This window comes from Pteropus alecto, unplaced genomic scaffold, assembly GCF_000325575.1.
Source record: "Pteropus alecto unplaced genomic scaffold, ASM32557v1 scaffold119, whole genome shotgun sequence".
Taxonomy (NCBI): domain Eukaryota; kingdom Metazoa; phylum Chordata; class Mammalia; order Chiroptera; family Pteropodidae; genus Pteropus; species Pteropus alecto.
Window position 1 is genome coordinate 1,364,931 of NW_006442487.1, and position 7,542 is coordinate 1,372,472.

The following is a 7,542-nucleotide window of genomic DNA, read 5'->3' on the forward strand; positions in this document are numbered from 1 at the left end:
GCCACTGAGCAGCGTCTGCCCTGTTTGAGAGGAAGCTAGTCACAATCCCTTAGTTTGGGGCCTTGAAAAAGTCACCTGCCTTGAAACTGGCCCACCTTCTTAAACCATACACAAGAATAAACTCAAAATGAATTAAAGATTTAAACGTAAGACTCCAAATCATAAAACTTCTAGAAGAAAACATAAGCAGTAAACTCTTTCATATTGCTATTAGTAATTTCTTTTGTGATATATCTTCTCGGACAAGGGAAACAAAAGAGAAATTAAACAAATTTGACTACATCAAACTAAAAAGTTTTTGCACAGCAAAAGAAACCATTATCAACAAAAAAAGAACAACCTACGGAAGCGGAGAAGATATTTGCTTATAATACATCTGATAAGAGGTTAATATCTAAAATTTATAAAGAACTCATACAAGTCAACAACAACAACAAAAACAATACAATTAAAAAATGGGCAGAACACCTGAACATATATTTCTCTAAAGAGGGATGGCCAATAGAATATGAAAACATGCTCAAGATCACTAATCCTCAGAGAAATGCAAATTAAAACCACAATGCAATATCACCTCACACCTGTCAGAATGGCTATCATCAATAAATCAAAGAACAACAAGGGTTGGCAAGGATGCAGAGAAAAGGGAACCCTCATACATTGTTGGTGGGATTGCAAATTGGTACAGCTGCTATGTAAAATTGTTTAGAGTTTTCTCAAAAAAATTAACAATGGATATACCTTTTGTCCTAGCAATTGCACTTCTGAGTATTTATCTGATAAAAACCAAAACAATAATTTGTAAAAATCTATGCACTCCTATGTTCATGGAAGCACAATTTATAATAGCCTAGATATGGAAGCAACCTAAATGCCCATCAACAGATGATTAGATAAAGAAGTTATGGTTCACAAAACAATAATTCCTAAACATTTAAGCACTCCTATGTTCATGGCAGTACTAATTACAATAGCCAATATGTGGAAGCAACCTAAATGCCTATCAATGGACGGAAGTTATGGTTTATATAGACAATGAAATATTACTCAGCCATTAAAATAATGAAATCCTACCATTTGCAACGACATGAATGAACCTAGAGTTTATTATGCTGAGTGAAATAAGTCAGACAGAGAAAGATAAATATCATAGGATTTCTCTTATATGAGGAATCTAAAGAACAAAAAGAACCAACTAATCAAAAACAGACTCACAAATATAGAGGCCAATTTGGTGACAGAGAGGATAGGGATTGGGGGATTGGGAGAATAGGGTGAAGGGTTAAAGAAATACAAATTAGTAGTTGATAGATGGTCACGAGGATGAGGAACCAGCATAGGAAACGCAGTTCACATTAATGTATTGGCTCGGTGGAGAGCCAGAGAGAAGAAGCAATTAGGGAGATCATTTTATAAACTATATAAGTGTCTAACCAATGCACAGTATACTTGAAACTAATAAAACCAAATTTAAAAAAGAAAGAAATATATCATCAGGTAGCATTGTCTCCAGCATGCTAACTGCAGATCATGAACTTGTAAGCCTACATAAACACAATTCCTTATAGTGCAGATATAAGTATAATATATTGTCTATTTATATCTTTAGTATATTTATATCTGTAGTTTATTTATATATTATATAGTGTATATCTAAATATAGTATATACCATACTACATAGATATGTTATATATAGATATATACTCTATATGTTGATATACTACTATATATATAAAGTATATATCTATATGTAGATGTTGATATGCTATGTCCTATAGATAAACTAATATATATACTATAGATATATTAGTGTGTATATCTATATAGACTATATCTATATGTAGAGACTATATTTTTTTTCCTACAATATATATTCTACTAGATTCTACTAGTTTGCTTTTTCTCTGGAAAACCCAGACTTATACAACACCCAACATAAAATGATGGGAAAAGCATAGAATAACAGCTATAGTCATCCCAGTCCAAGTGAGGAAGAAATAGAATGTGAAAACAATTAGTTCTCTATAGCAGTTATGTAACCCAGACAAACTCCAGCCAAAGTTCCTTAATCAGGTTCAAGGAGTAGTGACAATTCTTCGTGGTTCTTGGTTCTGTCCTTGGGTTTTTATTTTGTTTCTGCCTTCTGAATCATCCTTTTTTATGTGAAGTAGCATTTGATTTCTGCTCTCCAGCTTTCTGTTAGTAGAATTTGGGGAGTTCAAGAGACACTTTTTATTTTCAATTCTGTTTCTTTCAGTCCAAGCTAGCAGTATTTCTGCTAAAAAATAAATTTCTTAGGAACTTTGTGAGTATTTCATGTATTTCATAGAATTCATTCCGTTAGAAAAAAGACAAGCCCACACATTCTTTTCAAGATAAAGCCTTCTCTAATTCGGGTTTCTGCTGATCATGGATGAGGGACATTACCCTTAAACTTACAAGTGGTCCTCTGATTTACTTGAAAGAATTTGCGAGACACACTTTTATCTCCTCAAAGAGTTTTTTGTGTGACTAAATATTCTAATGTTTGATCTTTCTGAGATTTCAGAAAATGGCTGTAGAGTTACTCTCGGCCTTTTGTCTGGAACACACTTTCCTAATAGTGAATTTATTAATTTAATGTCTTCCAGTCTCTATAGGCTAAGCATTTCCAAAATTATTAAGTCCTATTTCCTTTTGAGATAACAGTTCTTCCCTCAATTTATCTTATTTCTCTTATATTTTACTTCAAGTAACAAAAAGATCCATGTTGTACCTACAACATTTTAAGAATCTCAACTAAATATCTAGATTTAGCACTTAAAAGTTTTTCCCACATAACTGCAAGTCACAATTTTCCTATGCTCTCTGCTGCTATAAAATAATTCTCCTTCCTCTACTTCCCAATGACATGTTCTTCCCTTCTTTTTGAGTATTCATTCACTAGCAGCATCCTCAAAGTCTAGGTTTCTAACTGTCTGTTTAAGGTGTGAAAAGTTAGTAGAAGCGGAGCCATTTTAAAATGGCTTCAGGATAGTTATTCCAGAGGAATTGTCTTTAATGTCTTATTCCTCAAACTTTTGGAATCTTTAGACTGGATAAAATAACTTTTGGATTAGGTCAAGGCAACATGGTATTCCAAACAACTATTTGCAAAGATAACAGGAAAGCAGACATCCTTACTACAGAACTGAAAATTGAGGACATTCTTTAGAATTAGTACCACTACATATAAATAACAACTTAGTTTATTTGCACCTATAGAAATTCCTTCTTTGATTTATCAGTACCAATAGAAATTTCTTTCTTCTATTTATGTAATTATTTCCTTTCTCTTTCTCATAAAATCTCCTGGCTTTTAGCCCATAATCAGAACACTATTTAAGTTTCTGCCTGAATCACCACTTCCCATATAGCTATTCTTTGACCTCAAATAAATGCTTATTGCCTCTCATTTTGGCTTTTTTTTTCTATTTTTAAGGATAACAAAAGTAATTTAGACTTTTTATATAATGCTTTTAAAAAATCTTCTAGCTTCTGCCTATTGCATTGTTCAAAGCTGATCTCACAGTTTTAGGTGCTTATTACAGCAATACTCTGCTACAAAAAAACAAAATCTACATTAGGAATGTACTGCTGCCTAAATTCTTTATCAGTCAGTTATCAGCCAGAGTAGCAGAACTTGTAGATATTACATATACACATACATTTATCTGTTACAGAAAATTTCATGCAACTGTGGAGACTGGTTAGGCAAGCACAAAGTCCATTGGACAGGAAGTCAAGAAGGGAAGGCCATACTTAGGATGGAAGTACACTGACATGGGCTAAAACGTTTTGTCCAAAGGTGACAGTCAAAAGGAAGGTTCAAGGGAAAGAAGGGAATTTCAGACTCAATGTCTGGAATCCCTTTCACATAGAAGGCCTATGATCACTTGTAAAGTATTTCCAATTAAGTCATTTCTATCCAGGATAGTCTCTCTTTTGATTAACTAAAGTCAACAGGTTAGGAATTTGAATCACATCTGAAAAAATTCCTTCATGGCAATATCTAGATTAATGTTTGATGGAATAACTGGTTGAAGGTACATATATACGCAAATAAATGTCTACTGTCTTCCCTTAAGTTCTCCAAATATCACAAGAGAATATTGCTTGTAGTCTTCCTTGTATTAAATCAAACTAGAATGGCTTATTAGAATTGTAGTTCAGCCTAGCCAAGTTGTTATATCAAAAAGCCAGTACAGCTCTTTAACATTTGGTTACACAGTGATGGCTTTTTTTTTTTTTTTGGTAAAAGTAAAAATCTTCTTCAGATTTCTTCCAGTTAGTGAAGATAGCTAATAATTTGTGATATATAACAAACTTTTGGATAGTGGGGAAAATTCTTTGCTTTACACCATTTTGATTTGCAAAAGTTTTCATAGAAATGCTCTACTTTCAGATAGTGGAAGAAACTTGAATCATTTTACACTCATTAATTTGGCAAACAATAAAAAAAATAATTAGCATAGATATGGATCCATGCGAACTTCCATAATCTGTTAGGAAGAGTTTAAATGAGCAACTCTACCTTGAAAAAATAATCAATCATTATCTTCTAAAGTTGATCATTGACATTGTTTTGACCCAGAAATTTCAGTATAAAATATTCATAAAATTGAAATAAATAAATAAATAAGCTACACTTAAAGACATTGCACACAGGTTATTAGGAATGATTGAAAGAGCAAAATCATGGACTAACAAATATTATAATAGTACAATAAACATACATGCTGGTATATTTACCCTATAGAATATTATCCAATAGTAACAACTAATAAAATATAACAACCAAGAATATTAATGAATTTTAGAGACATAATTTTTAATTTAAAAAGAAAAAAAATTAAATTATTATGCTACATTTTCAATAACACAAAACAAATGCAAGCAAGTGACATCAGCAAAATGGTGGGTTAGGAAGATCCAGATGTTAATAGCCTCATGGAAACACCAACTAGCAAACAACATATGGACCAAGGTAGATTTGTAGAAACTTTAGAAACCAGTTAAAGAGCTGCACTAGCCAAGCAAACTCTCAAAGAAATCCACAATCAAAATAGAAGGAAATTTTGTGACGATTGTGTTTACCCATGTCCCACCTCATCACTGGCATAGTGTGGCATGGTTGGGATCAAATCACCCAATTCCTGATGCCTTCCTTAGGGCTGAAGGAAAAGAGTGGAATTTCTTTTCAATAATCTGTCTCATCTAGGGGCTGCCCAAAAATCTGGTTTGTGTTTCCCCTTACATAGAGAATTTATGGGAACGATAGTGTAGTCTTAGATATCAGGTTAGAGTCCACAGAAAGCAGTAGTGGCCAAAGCAGTGCATGAGAACTGCATGATGCCTATAGACTTGTAGGCCTTTGGGGACAAGAGATTGGAGGCAATGGAATACATAGAACAGTTATAAACTAGAAAAGAGAAAAGGATGAGACCCTTAGAGAAGTTACGATTAAAAAAAAAAAAAAAACACTGTAAATTTCCAGTCAAGATGACAGAGTAAGTGCTGTGCTTGCTTCTTCTCACGACCACATCAAAATTACAACTAAACTACAGAGCAACCTTTATTGAGAGTCACTTGAAATCTAGCTAAATAGAGGTCCTATAAGTAAGTATATAGAGAAGAAACCACTTCAAGACTGGTGAGGAAAGTGGAGATGCAAAAAGGGCTGGTCACACAACTGTACGTGATAGTTAAAAATCAGGAGAAATATTTAGGCTGCAGAGGTTGCCCTGAAGGAATGAGGGATCTCAGCCCCAAAGCAGGCTCCCCAGGAAAGGTTTCCAGTGCCAGAAAGAGAAATCCCCATAACTTTGGGCTATGAAAACCAGCAGTGATTGTGGCTGAATAAGATAGGGTGAGGTTTGCTAGAGTCCCAGGTGTTTCTCTTAAAGGGCCTGCACATGGACTAACAAACTCACTAGCTCTGAGCTCCAGTGCTGGAGTAGCAGTTAGAAAGGTGCCAGAGACATATGAGGAGGAACTGAATTATCTGGCTTTAGGGCCAGGATTGGAGCTGCAGTTTTCTCTCAAAAAGAAGTGCTGAAAGAATCTATTCTTTCTTTTCTAAGCCCTCCCCACTCCTGGCATGCAGATTCACACAGCTGACATATCCGACTCTTCATCAATCTGGCTAAAATGAGTCATCCTGTCCTGGTGATTCCCTAAGACCCCACCTCACCCAACTTACTGGTAGCTTTTCCATACAAATGGCCTGTGTTGGCTCATGATGCAAACTTTCTTAAAATTTCTCAAGTGTTCACAAAACCCAAACAAGCAGCATCTGGCCTTGGTATGCCCCATACCTCTTTCTGAGCTGCCCCAAGCTTGGCACTAATGGCAACCAGCCTCGTTTCATGGCTTGTTCTCCTGAGACACCTCCAAGCCCAGCATGTGGTGGCAACCATCTGCAGATTGCTTGGTGGCTCATGAAAGGTGGCTCCGGGCAGGGAACAGACTACAGCTAAACTTGGCCTGCAGTGAGGCACCTCCAAAAAAGCCTTGGGGCTGGCATATCCAGTGGCTGGCTTCAGATTGAGCAGGAGAACTGCCTGGGGTGGCATCCAGGACAACCAAAGGACAGACTGGGCAGGAACCAGAGTCCTGCTAAAGTAAATCTTGTTCTGTAGGGGCAGCCCCTGCATAACAACTCCTCCACTGTAGTCACCAGCCAGTCCTCAAAACCAATCAGCCTGAGGGTCAATCCCTCTCATTGATGTGCAATCAATAACCAAGGCTCATCTACAAGAGGAGGGCACAAACAACCTATAACAGAGACACAGCTGGAGCAACAAGCTCAGGTGACCAGAGGACTGTGCCACTGGACCCCACAGGGCACCTACTACATAGGCCATCTGAAGACTACCTGAACAGAACTTCTATAACTAAGGATATAAAGAAGAAACCACATAGAAACTTGTAGGAGGGTCAAAGATGTGGAATGGGCTGATCCCACGCCCATGTATGGCAGTTAAAAATTTGGAGGGATATATCTAGGCTATAGAGTTTTCCTTTGAAAAGTGAAGAGTCCCAGCCCCACAGTAGCCTTCCCAGCCCAGAGCACCAGTGTTGGGAAAAGGAGTCCCCTCAAAAGCTGGCTGTGAAAATCAGTGGGGATTGTGTCTGATGAGAAGAAGGGTGGTTGTAGTCCTCTTAAAGAACCCTAACACAGACTCACTCACTCACTAACATGCTCACTAAGCACCAGAAAAGGTACAGCAGCTTAAAAACTTCCAGGGAACTGAGTGGTCTGATTTCAGGGCAAGGGTTGGAGGAGCAGCTTTCTCTGGGACTAAAGTGTCAGTGAGTACCATTGTTTCTGTTTTGAGCCCTTCCACCAAACAGCCTGCAGGAATGTACATCTTTCATACAGGAGAGTATTTCCTAATAAATCCATGCAACTGGAACTCTGAAACATCTCAAATGTTGTATATTAATAGTAGTAATTGCCATGAGCAAATATTTATACATACAACCATTTGAGTCTCCATTAACTTTACTAAAACAGCTCT